The 16842-nt window shown below is 41.8% G+C and overlaps 1 protein-coding gene across 6 annotated transcripts in view; it reads right to left on the bottom strand.

Annotated features, from left to right (window-relative positions):
* The window catches only part of IL6ST (interleukin 6 cytokine family signal transducer), an 81987-nt gene that overhangs the window by 55563 nt on the left and 9582 nt on the right, over nucleotides 1-16842 (bottom strand). For 4 of the 6 annotated variants that reach the window (XM_075589224.1, XM_075589225.1, XM_075589228.1 and 1 more), the window contains exon 2: nucleotides 2012-2125. The exons of 1 other annotated variant lie outside the window; for it this stretch is intronic. The gene's annotated coding sequence lies outside the window, so the exon portion shown is untranslated. Of the gene's footprint in view, nucleotides 1-1958; nucleotides 1979-2011; nucleotides 2126-16842 lie in introns of those variants that run through there. One more of the 6 variants, XM_075589226.1, reaches the window with a different exon arrangement.

The following is a 16842-nucleotide window of genomic DNA, read 5'->3' on the forward strand; positions in this document are numbered from 1 at the left end:
ATAGGCACAGAATGGGGAAGAGCGACGGGCACAGAATGGGGAATCCAGTACTGCTACCTATGACCAGCTCCTCGACAGCCTGTAACCACACACATATATATATATATATACACATACACACACATATATATATATATATATATATATATATATATACATACACACACACACACATATATATATATATATATATATATATATATATATATATATATATATATATATATATATATATATATATATATATATATATATATATATATATATATATATATATATATATATATATACATACACATATATATATATATATATATACATACACATATATATATATATACATACACTTATATATATATATACATACACTTATATATATATACATATATATATACACACACACACACACACACACACACACACACACACACACACACACACGTGATATGTGTGTGTGTGAGATAGATAGATATAGATATATAGATACATACATACATACACTTAGGTCCAGAAATAATTGGACACTGATACAAGTTTTGTTATTTCGGCTGTGTACCAAAATAAATTCAAGTTGCAGTTAAATAATGGGCTTAAAGTGCAGTCTAACAGCTTTAATTTGAGTGTATCCACATCCAAAATTGAAGGAAGGGTTTAGGAATTACATCTCTTTAATATGTAGCCCCCTCTTTTTCAAGGGACCAAAAGTAATTGGACTCAAAAGCTGTTTCATGGACAGGTGTGGGCTATTCCTTCGTTATTTCATCATCAATTAAGCAGGTAAAAGGTCTGGAGTTGATTCCAGGCGTGGCATTCGCATTTGGAAGCGGTTGCTGTGAACCCACAACATGCGGTCAAAGGAGCTCTCAATGCAAGTTAAACAGGGCATCCTTAGTCTGCAAAAAAAAAAAAAAATCCATCAGAGAGATAGCAGGAACATTAAGAGTGGCCAAAACAACAGTTTGGCAGATTCTGAGAGAAAAAAAATAAAAAAATAAATTTAAAAAAAGAGAACGCTCCGGTGAGCTCTGCAACACAAAAAGGCCTAGACATCCACGGAAGGCAACAGTGGTGGATGATCATAGAATCCTTTCCATGGTAAAGAAAAACCCCTTCACAACATCCAGCCAAGTGAAGAACACTCTCCAGGAGGTAGGCATACCATTATCCAAGTCTACCATCAAGAGAACACTTCACGAGAGCATCAAGAATAGAAAGGCTAGATTAGACTTTGCCAAACAATACCTAAAAAAGCCAGCCCAGTTCTGGAACAGCATTCTTTGGACAGATGAAACTAAGATCAACCTGTACCAGAATGATGGGAAGAAAACAAAGTATGGAGAAGGCTTGGAACGGCTCATGATCAGAAGCATACCACATCATCTGTAAAACACGGTGGAGGCAGTGTAACGGCATGGGCATGCATGGCTTACAATGGCACTGGGTCACTAGTGTTTATTGACAGAAGCAGCTGGATGAATTCTGAAGTGTATAGGGATATATTGTCTGCTCATATTCAGCGAAGTTGATTGGACGGCGCTTCACTTTACAGATGGACAATGACCCAAAACATACTGCAAAAGCAACCCAGGTTTTTTTTTTAAGGTAAATAAGTGGAATATTCTGCAATGGCCGAGTCAAATCACCTGATCGAGCATGCATTTCACTTGCTGAAGACAAAACTTAAGGCAAAAAGACCCACGAACAAACAACAACTGAAGACATCTTCAGTAAAGGCCTGGCAAAGCATCACAAAGGAGGTAACCCAGCGTTTGGAGATTTCCATGCGTTCCAGACTTCAAGCAGTCATTGTCTGCAAAGGATTCTCGACAAAGTATTAAAAATGAACACACACACACACACACACACACACACAGTGAGTGAGAATAAACTCTTAAAAGAAAAACGTGAAATATGAACACAAATAGAAATATATACAAATGATGAGCATTTTTATTTACATATAAATGCTCCAGAGATGGTCAGTGTAATGATCGAGTCCAAGGCTACTCACCAAATAGTCCCAAATGAAAGGTCTACAGTAGATTCCCAGCAGATTAAATCCAAGTGAGGATAATTATGGAGTTTGGGCAGTTTCTTCAGTGGAATACCAAATTGCAGTAGAGATCTAAAAGCAAAATAAAGAAAACAATATTTCATTTAAATATCAAAATAGAAAGTATAAATGCACAAAAACATTGTTGGCAGCAAGATGACATTACTGGGGGGTCCTTCTGGAGGGTGGCCAGCAAGTGCCTGCTTCCTCTACTTCACCTACAACAGCCCTATTGTCTATATAGAATTAAGTTGCTAAGCAACAAAACCATCTCTAATAGGGCCATTAAATTGAACAAAGTAGAACACAATATGAAAGCCCCGCTTCAGCTTATATTAGTGGTAATGAGGACAAGGGAGGGATGCTATCGGGTAGGTGGGAATAGATACAAAAAGAGAACAGAAACCCAACTGATAACAATCATTCAGACTGGGAGATTGAGTGCTACATTTAAAATTAATGTTTATTGATCACAAATATTAAAATAAAGGTGATTAAAAATAGACTTGTAGCGGACACACTAATGATCCAATGTCGAGTGGAGTGTGACACCCTGGATCAGTATGAGGTATAAAAAGTCTTAATTGAGATTGATTGAATCAATTAACACCAAGGGTTACAAAACCATTTGTAAGGATTTGGGGCTCCACCAATTTGACTGTCAGACAGTTTACAAAAGGAGAAAGTTCAAGACCACACATCCAGGAGCGGTCGTCCTACCAAAATCTCTCCAAGAACACACCGGCAAATCATCCAGGAAGTCACAAAAGAATCCCAGAGTAACATCCAAGGATCTGCAGGTCACTCTCCCCTTGGCTAATGTGAGTGTTTATTACTCAACTATCAGAAAAAGACTGAACAAGAATTGTATTCATGGAAGGATAGGCAGGAGGAAACCACTGTCTCCAAAAAACATTGCTGCCTGTCTGAAATTCCCCAAAGAGCACATAGACGATCCACAACACTTCTGGAACAATGTTCTCTGGACAAATGAGTCAAAGGTAAGAACGTTTTGGTCTCAATGAGAAACGTTATGTTTGGCGATAAACAGACACTGCGTTCAAACAGATGAACCTCATCCAAACAGTCAAGCATGGTGGTGGGAGTGTAATGGTTTAGGACTGCTTTGCTGCCTCAGGACCTGGATGGCTTGCCATCATTGACACAACCATGAATTCTGCATTATATCAGAAGATTCTAGGGGAGAATGGCAGGCAAGCCATCCGTGAGCTAAAGCTGAAGCGGGTCATGCAGCAAGACAATGATCCTAAACATAATAGCAGATCTACAAAAAAAAAATGCCTGCAGAAGAAAAACATTCCACGTTTTAGAATGGACTAGTCAAAGTCCGACTAGTCAAAGTCCGGACCTAAACCCCGAAATGTGGAAGGACCTGAAGCCAGCTGTTCATGCAAGGAAGCCCTCAAATGTCACTGAGTTGAATCAATTCTGTAAGGAGGAATGGACCAAAATTCCTTAAAAACGATGTGAGAGACAGACCAGCAGTTACAGGAAACGCTTAGTTGAAGTCATTGCTGTTCAATGAGGTGCCACTAGGTACTAAATTGAAAGGTTTGCATACTTTTTCACACATGAATATTGGCTCATTTGTGGATAAATAAATGTTGAAAAGGTATCATGTTTTTGTGTCACTTGTTTGAACAGGTTATCTTTATCTATTAGGACTTGGATTAATATCTAATAACATTTTGAAATATGTGAACACTCTAAGGGGTTCACAAACTTTCTCGCCGCTGTAACCCATCCATATTTTTGAATTCCTCAAGAGCTCTTAATTCACCTGGGGTCAAATGATTAACTTTCTGTAAAGTTTGTCAACATCATGTAAAACTACTGTGTTAAAAGGGTCTACATAACTCCCTTTTGATTTGTAAGGAAAAAAGAAAGGATTTAGGCCTAAAAGGGGAATTAACAATAAAACTACTACCCAAAAGATAAATTAAACTGCGATTTGGATATTGTAATTTCACAATCAGTTTCACTTTTCAATTCAAATGTGTCTAAATGTGCATGTGTGCATGTGTGCGTGTATGTATATATGTATCACACAAATATATATATATAAATAAATATATATATATATATATATAAATAAATATATATATAAATATATATACATATACACACACACACACACGGAAAGTGAAATTAGGATATAGAAATATACATGTTTAAAATGCATGTGTATATATCATCTATTATACACTGAGCCAATATATTTCTATAGAATTGCCCTTCATTATATAGCACAAGATAATTCAAGGTTTCTTTGTCCTATCTATTACATAAAACCCACTGCTGTATTCAGTCTTAAACATACTTTTCAAAAATAATGCTGCAGAAAATACAACGGCAGTGGGGAAGCACAAGCATGTGTTATCCAGGGATTTCACTCCAAAGGGCATTGTCAGGCAAAATTTCATCTGAGGACTGAGGTCGTCAAGTTTACGAAATGTGCCAGAACAAGCAGTGCAAGGAAGTCAAAGTATACCTCGATGAATAAAACGTAAATGTCAACATACAGTATGCTTAAAGCAGCAATACGACATCCCCCCCTTTTTTATTATTTGTATTTGTAAAGCATGTGACAATATACAATTCTACATTCTTACCTAAGCTGGCAATCATTGTTTGTTGCTGTTATAAATCTGTAAATATCCTGATTGCGTGACTAACATAATGTCTGCTTCAGTGAGTGCAATGCAGCAGCTACAATGTATCCTTATATTAATAAGGTAACATTATCTATTGTTACAGTTAACAGCGCAAACGGCTGGGAAAATTGGCAACAAATTATCCCAAACAGGAAACCGTTGCAAAGATCTTGCACTGCTTGGGAAGTGGGCTAAAACTTGCTATAGAAATCAAAGGATGAACATGGCATTAAGAGTTGAACAATTATAATAATAAAAAAAATACTGTAAGTATTATCCAATATTACAGGACTGATTATAATAAAAAAAATAAATAAAAAAAACATAAAATGTCACATGGTTTGCGGCTTTAAATACATATACCACAAGCCAAGAGTCACAAAGCATTTATAAAGGCAATGTGTATTAAAGGGAGGATTTGAAAAACAAACAATATCCAGACATTTACTATATTTTCATTAGCCGCTTCTCTATTTTATTTGGAATAGAGTTTATAATCAGGGTAAACGCTATATACTCCGAAGCAGCCGTTCTCAGTTGAAAATCCCCATTGAAGAAGTTTATGGGGATTTTCGGCCAAAAACCATCCCGAACTTGTGCTTCGGAGTATATAGAATTGCACCCTACATGTTCATTATCTTCCACGTCACATCTACCAACTTTGTACACCACTCTCTCAAAAACATGGTGAACAAGGACAATTCCATTTATTGGATGAGCAAGCGAAGTGAAGACTTCAACTAGACTTTGAAACCTCTTTGGTGTGTTCGTGTGGCTTGTGGAGAGAAAACAAACGCCTTGTAACATTTTGGAGGTACCTTTCTTCCATCCTAACTTAGATGTGCCAGAAGTGTCAACCAAAATCAGTGCAGCACTCATCTTGGATTTGATTTATTTGTTCGATTTTCTTTTTTATCACTTAAAAAAATAAAAACAATTCGATTCTTCATACAAAACATTTAGTGTATTCTTTTGCAATTTGTACTAAATTTTCAAGCAACTGTGTACATTCTAATAGGTATATCAATGTAGATGTATACATGCTCATACTCCATGGAGTAGTTTTTGGATGTGTATATACTTAATTAAAAAAAAGGGGGGGGGGATTAAAATGGCCAAAGTAGAAAATGTGTATTAACAATTTTTTCAAATCGTATTTCTTTTTATAATCTCTTCAGATTATGTTTATTATCTGTTTATATTGCTTGACGAGATAGATATATACATATAATTATAATTATTTTTTTTAAACTATATGTAAAATTAGAAGTAGCACTAGGCCTTTTTGTCATCTTTTCTGTACATGGTTATAATCCTAGTAACACTCTTTTGGACACAATATATACGATGTGGTGGATTTGGGTTCCGAGTTTACATGGGCTGTGTGTGTTTGTTAATTTCAGTTGGTAAAACATCATGGTTAGTGACGCCGTTTCCATTTTTGCCGCTGCAGCACTGTTAGGACTTAGGCTGCGCTTATAGTCCCGGCGACGCAATGTCGTGTGAAAACAAGTGTATTGAATCCATCGCATACGCCTATAGTAGGAGCGACGGCTTGGTCGATCACTGGAAGTCAATGAAAATTGATTTTTCAGTGACCGCAGCGTGACGTCAGCAGCCACAGCCCAACATATAAAGGGCGGAGATCCAATCACAGGGGGAGGGTGTGTGAGTATTCCTCCAATGATGGAGCACTGGGCAGAAGCTGCAATGAGAGGCAGCACATGTGCCATTGATTGCCAGAGGAAGCCTTTGTAACAGCAGAGGTCTGCAAGGCTAGAATCAAAGCCAGGAGCGGATTCCTTACAGATACATTGTAGCCAATGTGTTACACTGACTGAAGCAGCCATTATGTTAGTCAAACAATCAGGATTTTTACAGATTTATAACAGGAGCACCAAACCTTTGCCAGCTTAGGTGAGAATTGTCGTATGTTTTGTCCCTAAACATAAGTGTGCATCTATAGCTGCAGTGTGTGTATATAGGAGGTGCTTTAAATGTATTTACAATTTTATTTAAAAAAAAATAATCTAACTATACAAACGTGTCTATATTATTTATGAAAAAAAGCCTACATTTAGCCTATAATAGTAATAATCTCCTAAGAACAGGGCATTACTGGCCAATAATGCAGTGACTGTGCTAAAGTCCCCCAGTTTCGCCTTGAGCCTTCAACTTTAACAGACAAGGCATTATTGGCCAGAAATGCCCTGCTCTTCGGGATTATTACTTAATTATAGGCTAAAGATGTTCAATTCTGGGCTTCATTGAAATCCCTGCTCTCTGATTGAATAATGCCCAGAATTTTAACCATTCAGTAATTGGCCGGAATTTTTGGCACCTTGCAAAGTTTTTATTTCCAGCCAATCAGCTTTCACTCGTCAGAGCAGCTCTCAGACAGAGGAGGCGATTGGACAAGAGGAAGCAGCCAGGCAGTGACTCCTCCCCCTCTCTGCAGAGAGCTCCGCACAGGGCACAGTGAGGAGGAAGAGTTTGTAGCTGCAGAGTGTGTGTGTGTGTGTGTTTACAGTGGGGACTGCAGTGTGTGGAAGCTGCACAGCCTGTGTACACTTATAGAGTGGAGTGCGGGGGGGGGGGGGGGCGAGTGAGGGGGAGCACGAGAGGGTGTCTACAGTATATTGCTTTAATGTATTTACAATTTAATTTTTTTTTAATGTAACTATAGTATACAAAAGTGTCTATTCTTTATTAATAAAGCCTACATTTAGCCTATAATGGTAATAATCCATTCAGAACAGGGTATTATTGGCCAGTAATAGTGGGGATTATTGCTTAATTATATGTGAAACTGTACATTATCTCCCTCTACTGTCTTGCTAATACTGTAAGGTGCTGCATTTGTGGCGTATATAAAAATAAACATACATAGTTCTTTTGACTTATTAAAAAATAATTTAAAAAAAAAGTGGAATACTTGCATGTCTATGCGGCTCTAAAATGTCAGCAGCCCAAGAATGAAAAGCAGAGACTCAGATATTTTAATGATCTGTGTGTTGCAACGCACATTTCCCAGAACAGGAAAGGGACGGCACAGATTTCAGGAAACATTAACAAGCTGTATGCCTCAATAGGAGTGAAGCAAGACAAGCCACAATGTTGAAATCTCGAACAGTGCGGTCGTTCCAACGTGTGAAAGGATAATACAGGCATACTCCGGTTTAAGTACACTCACTTTAAGTACACTCGCGAGTAAGTACATCTCGCTCAATAGGCAAACGGCAGTTCACGCATGCGCCAGTCAGCACATCCTGAACAGCAATACCGGCTCCCTACCTGTACCAAAGCTGTGCGCAAGCGGGGAGACTATAGAGCCTGTTACAAACGCGTTATTTATATCAGTTATGCACATATATGACGATTGCAGTACAGTACATGCATCGATAAGTGGGAAAAAGGTAGTGCTTCACTTTAAGTACATTTTCGCTTTACATACATGCTCCGGTCCCATTGCGTACGTTAATGCGGGGTATGCCTGTACACAGAGAATTTTAGCAGACCCTATCTACAGTTTGTCAAATGCACTCGCCTGTTGCAACTAGGAAAGGACAAGTTTTTCAGCCCAAAGTTCCCTTTTTGCTTCTAATCTTATGTAATTTATAAACAATATTAAACCTGGAAAAAAAAAAGTTCACTGTACAGTACATATGTCTACGTGTCTAATAAACTGAGATTACAACGTTTACATCGGTCTTCCTAATTGGTCCTAGGTATGGTCTGGGCACCAAAATATGTAATTCTTCTTACAAAGATGTAATCTAGTGATGTACCGGGTACCGTGTGCTACCCGTTACCCGGCGGCTTTTCAGCTACCCGGAAATGACCCGGCAGCTGGAAAGTGGACCCGGCACCGGGTATCCGGGTAATGCCAGGGTAGTTGAAAAGTATCTCTTACTTACCTGCTGGAAGCCCGCGCGGACATCTTAACAGGTAAGCAGAGGTGCGGGGGCGGTGGGGCAGCATCAGCGTCAGTGTGGAGCCTGCATGGGAGCTGCAGGACTCCATACTGCACTGTGAGCTGGGACCATGTGACCGGAGCAGGAGAAGAAGCTTTCCTATTGGACAGCTGGGGAGGAGCCTGCTGTCCAATAGGAATGCTCCTGCTCCGGTCACATGGTTCCCTTGCTCCCACAGGCATCAGCTGCTCTGTTCCTGCTGCTCCCGTCGGCTGATGGTCTTCGGCTGCTGCCACTGCCACCAGGACGTCTGCTGCTGCTCCCAGATGTCGCCGCGGTCTTCCTCACCTTCCGTCACCGGCTGCAGGTAAATGTTGAACTATTTTAAGCTGCCCTGAAATTACCCAGCGCCTATTCCAGCCCCGGGTAATTTTCAGGTAGCTGAAAAAGCACTGGGTAAACAAGGTACCGGGTAATTTCCGGGTACCCGGTACATCACTATCCAGGACTCCATTTCCACAGGCTCAGTACCACAAGATTGGCGTAAAGCAGACATGGTGCCTATATTTAAAAAGGGAGTTGGTTAGATCACAAGTGGGGAATTACAGATCTGTAAGCCTAAAATCAATAGTGAGGAAGCTACTTCAAGGTATAGTATGGGATAATATTCAGGAATACCCAATTGATAACAAAATTAGTAATAGACCGTATGGATTTATGAAGGATAGGTCATAACAGACTAACCATATTAGTTTCTTTGAAGTAAGTAGGAATTTAGACCATCGTAACGTAGTTCATGTGGTCCACTCAGATTTTGCAGAGACTTTTGATATGGTTCCGCACAAGCGGTTAGTGTAGGGGAGAAGGAGCGGCTCAGTGAGTAAAGACACAGGCTCGGAGTTTGAAGCAGGGGAGCCTGGTTCAATTCCCGTGTCGGAACCTTGGACAAGTCACTTTATCTCACTGTGCACCAAAAGCACCACACCACACACTGCGCCCTCCCACCCCTGCACAAACCCGTGTCTCCCTCACCTGCCGTCAGGGCCGCCAACAGCAGGGGACAAAGGGCACTGGCGTCCCGGGGCCCGTGGCGCCAGTTATTTAAATGTGTAAAAAATTATTTTTTTTAAAAAGTAAAACAAATGGCGGCGATTCCCCCGCGGTCCCCGCTCACCCCCCATCCACCCACCAACCGTCATTCATCCACCCACCCACCGTCATTCATCCACCCACCCACCGTCATTCATCCACCCACCCCACCGTCATTCACACAACTGTCATTCTACTTTCATTCACCCACCCAGTCATCCACCCACCCACCGTCATTCATCCACCCACCGTCATTCATCCACCCACCCCACCGTCATTCATCCACCCACCCCACCGTCATTCACACAACTGTCATTCTACTTTCATTCACCCACCCAGTCATCCACCCACCCACTCACTCACCCATGCAGGCAGTCACATATCTTTTGTTGAATTAATTAGACTGTAAGCTCCTCGGGGCAGGGACTCCTCTTCCTTAATGTTACTTTTATGTCTAAAGCACTTATTCCCATGATCTGTTATTTATATTATCTGTTATTTATTTGATTACCACGTGTATTACTACTGTGAAGCATTAATGGCGCTATATAAATAAAGACATACAATACCAAATATAAAAATAAACAGGTTGCATTGTAATGTTTTTTTCTGTATCCCAATAAGAAAACAGTTAAGTAAAAGTTGCGCGCTAAAAGATATTTTTTCGTGGTATGTGCGCTATGGGTTGGGGGGGGGCTGCTCCTTTCATTTGTCCCGGGCCCCATGATTTCTGTTGGCGGCCCTGCCTGCCGCACCACACACTGACCCCTCCCATACCCCCGGCACAAACCCGCTGCCTCCGGTGTCTCCCTCACCCGCAGAACCACACACTGACCCGCAGCCTCCCCCACCCGCAGCACCACACACTGCCCCCCCCCGCACAAATCCGCTGCCTCCCGCGTCTCCCTCACCCGCCGCACCAGGCTCAAACCCACTGCCTCCCGCATCTCCCTCACCCGCCTCACCACACACTGACCCTCCCCCCGCCACAAAACACAAACCCGCATCTCCCTCACGTGCCGCACCACACACTCAGACCCCCCGCCACAAACCCGCAGCCTCCTGTGTCTCCCTCACCCGCCGCACCACACACACTCAGCTACCCCCCCCGCCAAAAACTGCACACCCGCTGCCTCCCGCATCTCACTCACCCGTTGCACCACACACACTCAGCCACCCCCCCCCGCCAAAAACCGCACACCCGCTGCCTCCCGCATCTCACTCACCCGTTGCACCACACACACTCAGCCACCCCCCCCCAAAAACCGCACACCCGCTGCCTCCCACATCTCCCTCACCCGACGCACCACACACTGACCCCTCCCCCCAGCACAAAGCCTGCTGCCTCCCGTGTCTCCCTCACCCGCCACACCACACACTCAAACGCCACAAAACACAAACACGCTGCCTCCCGCATCTCCCTCACCCGCTGTACTTTGGTGTGTTTACAATAAACCTTTTGTATACAATATGATATGTATGAAAAAGTCATCTTTATTTTCAACATTATTATACAACCTTTCCCCAAAATAGTCAACCTATTGTTATCCTATTTATAACTAATACTACCTATTACGCATTTACATCCCGAGCAACGCCGGATCAGCCAGTATACAAATAAAGAAAAAAGTTGGAAAGTAGTATTGCTGCTTTAAAAGCAGCAGCTTTGGAAACGAACGTAGGTGGAGAGAGTTACTGGTTATCATTTTGTACAGAATTTATTTTCTTGCTCCGTCTGCTAGTTTAAGTGGCTCGTGAAGGTGATGTGATCTCCGCAGTTCCTAACACTAGCTGTTGACATCAAATAATTGGTGTTGGTTGTTAGCTCAGGGAATTTCAGCAAAATAATTAGTAAACACTGCTAAATGCAGCAACACACAGCTTAGGTATTAAGTGCTGAATTGCATATACGGTACATCTGTTCACATACTGCACTAAATAGTCAAAGTGAAAAGTGAAAGGTTAATTGGTGCCTTCCATTAATGCACTTGGTAAATAACAAAAAAAATTCCCCCCCCCCCCTAATATTAGTTCAACTGCTTAAATCATTAAAGGAAATCTACCATCAGTTTATATGCTGATAAGTGCACTGGGCCATTTCCTGTGTGTGTGTGAAACCTCAGGCCCCAATTGCTTCCTAATCTTTGATTAACCTTTATTTTCATTTTACATGTATATAAAATGAAGGCGTGTAATAAGAAAATGGGCTGGATGGAAAAGGTCTACAGGAAAGGAAAGATATAGATATTTCTATTTAGTGTGTGGGGTGTGTGATTTTTAGGAGTCAATGTTGAATGGGAGGTGGGGGAGGGGGGAGGGAGGAGGGAGGAGACACCCCTCCCCTCTGTCACCGCCCCCCAAAATGTTGGCTCCTAAAACTTCTTGCTGGCTCATAAGTTTTTTACATTTGTGCCCACCCTTGAACTGGGAGCAATATGGAGTCTTGGTTAAAAAAACAAAAAAATAAAATAAATTTCGGTGACAAGCGCTGGACCCCGTGGGAGTAAGGCCTCGGTCCCGCTGCGCTCGGTGGCGCGGGCGGCCACACGCGAGTTCCCCACCAGCAGGGGAATCCTGCGGAGCCGGTCCCCACTGGCTGCACAGCTGACTACACGCTGTGGCGCGTCAGCCGCTATGAGATACAAGAGAATGGTGTTCCCTAGCGTTGACGCGTCACGTGGTGTGGCTGTGAGCCAATGGGGAGGGGAGGCTTCGGGAGGAGGGGAGGCTTCGGGAGGAGGAGAGGCTTCGGGGAGCGGGGAGGAGTGTGGAGTGAAAGCAGCGTGAGTGCCTGTCTGTGTGTGTGTGTGTGTATGTGTGTGTGTATGTGTGTGCCTGAGTGCGTGAGTGCCTGCCTCTGTCTGTGTGTGTGTGTATGTGTGTGTGTGTGTGTGTGTGTGTGTGTGTGTGTATGCGTGCCAGCATGTGTGTGTGTGTAGCAGCTCCAGCCTGAGCCCATGGAGGGAGGGGGGGGGAGAGTAGCGGGTCCCTCCGCTCAAGCCACGCCCCCCTCCCGCTCAAACCTCCCACTCCCGCCCACCTCCCGCTCGGGCTCCCGCTCCCTACAGACCGCATATCGCAATCTGTGTATGTCAGCGCCCTGCCTGTCTGCAGCGCGGGAGCGCTGACTCTGGGAGCGGGGCCTTAGCCTAAGTCCCCACTGCAGCGCCCGCTATGGCGTGCGCTGCAGGGACAAGAACCGCCCCTTAATGGAGCCGGGCCCACTTGCTGCCTTGTGACCAGATTTTTCTGAAGACAGTAAAACTGTCTTCAGAACTGGCAACGGAGCGCTGGCCACGCCCCACACGGTTCAGCCAATGAGGGTGAACCTGCCGGGTGACGTCATGACCGTGCCCCCACCACGCCCCCTTTCCTCCCCCGCAGCTCTGCACGGACCGGGGATCACATCTGCACGCACCTCCAGCCTGGCAGGCGCGCATGCAGTGCCGTCACCGGGGCCTCAGCAAGCACATTAGTACCACTTAATAAAATGTATTGGGGGTGCAATAAAGTAAAAGCACTCAGTCATGTGACAGCCTAATATCAGTCAGCATGTTTCTTTAAAAAAAACAAAATGCAATTCACGCTTAATAGCACTGACATTTTAGGGACAAAATATTAACTAAAAAGCATGTCGTAAAAAGTTACAGTACTTCATTAAGGAATGTGAATAATAATAATAATAGCATGTTCTTGTATAGCGCTGCTAGTTTTATGTAGCGCTTTACAGAGACATTTTGCAGACACAGGTCCCTGCCCTGTGGAGCTTACAATCTATGATTTTGGCGCCTGAAGCACAGGGAGATAAAGTGACTTGCTCAAGGTCACAAGGAGCGACATCAGGAATTTAACCCCTGCTCACACTCAGTGCCAGTCAGTGTCTTTACTCACTGAGCCACTCTCTCCCTAACGTGTGAACACATTTTACTATAGCAAATTCAAAGACAAGATGAATAACAGCAGTTTAGAAAAAATTGAAATTTGAAGTCATTTTTAAGAGACTTTGTAAACAAATTTTACATTATTATTATTATTATTATTATTATTAATTTTAAAAAAATGGTATTTTGCAAATTAGACTTTTTAGAAAGAAAAGTCATATTGAAATGGATCAATTGTTAAACTTTGCGTGATTAACTCTTTGGCTGCCATAGTGCTTGGCAAGGAGTTGCAGGACCCAGCGGCAAAAGGATTAAGATCAAGCATGGATTGCAAAGTCCTCGCTATCCAACGTTTCACTGTACAACGGATGGCATATCCAACGCTTTACAATGCAACCCTAAGGGCCGTTTTTCGATGCCTGAATGCGGTATCCAATACTCACTGGCACTGATTAACATGGGACTCAATTTACAATGGTTTCACTATCCAACGCTACTTCTAGAACGGATTCCATTGGATAACCGAGGACTGCCTTATTGGTGCTAAAAAATGCATATTATCCAGTACAAATACCTCAGTTTACCAAGATGACGTATTGAGACAGGCATTAGCTCCCCAAAGCAATGAATTGTAAATGTATCAGGAAATGGACAAAATGACTTTCCCCGAGTGTTTTACAATAGAATCTCCCTATCCACAAAGCATTAATTATATTAACGATTGCTGGGAGCTCCCAAAATGATACACAACCTGTCTCAGAAGTCCATTGTACTGCAGTACACAGTGTCCCTATCTAAACAATGAGTAATGCAAGAGTTGGCCACAATTGGAAATGATTACAATGCTGAAAAAGTTCAGTGTAAAACTTTGGCAAAGCATATTTTAAAACCTCAGTGATACTGTACTTGCTGGATCCATCTCTGTGCTGATTTTTTACTATCCTAAAAAAATTAGATGCAGGGTTTATTCCACAGATTTGTAAATCTGGCCTTTATCCCTTCCAGTGTTAAAAGGTGCATGCAACCGCACTGCATGGCAAGCCCCTTAAGCACTGAAAGGGTGAACAGTTCACAAACCATTTTGCTTGCAGATACTGTAGCTGCTTGCCTCCTTCACAAATCTCCCAAGATTTTTCAGACAGACAGCCACATTACTGCGATTGTGAGTTTTCCTAGAGCCGCTCATATCTCACACCTGATCTGTGAAACTATGGATTATCTGCAGAATTCCACAAAATAACAGTAGCTACAGTATGAGCCATCTAGTTCACAATGAAAGTGATGTGTTGTACAAGAAAGCACATTCACCTTTTACACTGCCCTTTTAAGATTCGGAGAGCGTCATGACACTTTGGCTAATTTTCTAGGGAATATCGCATCTCCCGAAGCAGGGGGATAAAATCTGGATGGGACATGTTGCGATCAAGTGGTTGTGATCCTAGAAAATCAGTGAAAAGATTAAACAAATCTAGTATTACGAGGGAAACTGGTTGGGAATGTAACAAAGTGGTAAAAAAAACTAGGCTTACAAACCCAAAACAGCAGTGGCAAGGAGAGAAATGACTGCCAGCTATTTACGGAAAGCAAAAATTATCCTCAATAGGATTATGTAATCCTATGGAGGTCAAACTAGAAGTGCTTTAAATCAGCTGTTTATTATAAGAAAATTACCAAAATGTTCAATCTTAACTGCTGTATCTTAAAAGGCGCAGTCCCATATTGTCAGCCAGAAAACAAAATTATAACAGGCTTCCCTAACCAAATCTAACAATGCTAATACCAAACGTGTGGCTGCTTGAATTTGTTAGTAAATTAGTTACAAATTGAATTTCTTCAGGGCCTGTGAATGGGGAAGTTTGCATCAATTAAGTGTTTTTTTTTACCCTTATTCTACCCTGTTCTTATCAGAGAACCAATAAAGATAAGGGGAGGTTTGAAGAGGGGTCTTTGGCTGTACAAAAACTTGCTGAACAGACAGTGACATCAGACTAGGAAATCAAATCCCTCCCAAGTCGAAGTTTAAAAAGTGAATTAAAAATACTTATGTGTGTCTGATTAAATATCACTGACTCAGATGAGAACCCTTAAAACATGTAAATTGTTCCCTTTGGTTCTAGAAGGGATTGTCCCTTTAAAAGAAAGCATTGAATAAAAAATAATAATCACACAAGATGCTGCTATGGGACACCAGATTTGCATTAAAAAAAAGCAACACAATAGAAACAATTGTATCTTTGGGGGAAAAAAAAGTACAAATTATTTGAATGTCCTTGTTAAGTGCCCGGAGAAACTAGAGAGGTAAATTGGTACTTTCTTGCCCTTCTTTCTTTTGAGTCTGAGATCCGTACTTTGCTATCTAAAATAACTTGGAATTCAATCTTTCCCAGGTTTACTTCACTGAAACCTAAACGCAACACATGAACTCTGTTCAAAGTGCCATATTTTTCAGTAATGCAATGTTGATTTATAGCTTCTCTGCCAGCTCTTCAAAATGGGATCATCTAGTTTGTGGTCAGATATCCATTGTGAATGTAACCACCGCTAATTTTATTCTTGGCATATTATTGATTAGTAAGCCTACTTACTGTATAATTTGTTTCTCATGAACAAATCTCGTTATGAACATATGAACCAGGAGTACAGTACAGTTATATTTATTATGACAAATGACAAAAGAAATACTAGAATAATGGATCGGGCCAGACAGCACTCAATAGAAAACAAGTAATTCAGTGATTATTTAGGTGCAAGTTGGACGGACGGTGCACGGAGATATGGGTTAATGCCCTCAAACATCCCTGATAAGCAAATAGTATGCATTAGCCATGGGGTCTCCTGCAGCACTCTCCTCACCCCCAAATTATTTTTTATTTTATTTTTCTTTACAAATCGTGCTACCACAATACACACAAATATATTTTTTATAAGGAATATGCCGAATTAACAAAGGGAATGTGTCCGGTAGCAAAAAACGCAAAAAAAATATTAAATGTCCCCACAAAACAGAACACTACACGTCTGCCTACAGATGTAGAGAGATAGCGACAGAGCTACGGTGACCCCAGATACTGACGCTCAATCAGTTGGAAGCTACCCTCCATTGGTCAGTCATAGTCCCATAGTAACTTGAACAAAGAGAGACATTAGGAAAACAGTATAACAACAACATTGAAGAAATATGCTCTTAACTAAGTGATCAACTGCAAGTATTGTCACTGCTCTAACCAAAG

The sequence above is a fragment of the Ascaphus truei genome, chromosome 1 (assembly GCF_040206685.1).
Source record: "Ascaphus truei isolate aAscTru1 chromosome 1, aAscTru1.hap1, whole genome shotgun sequence".
NCBI classification, from domain to species: Eukaryota; Metazoa; Chordata; class Amphibia; order Anura; family Ascaphidae; genus Ascaphus; species Ascaphus truei.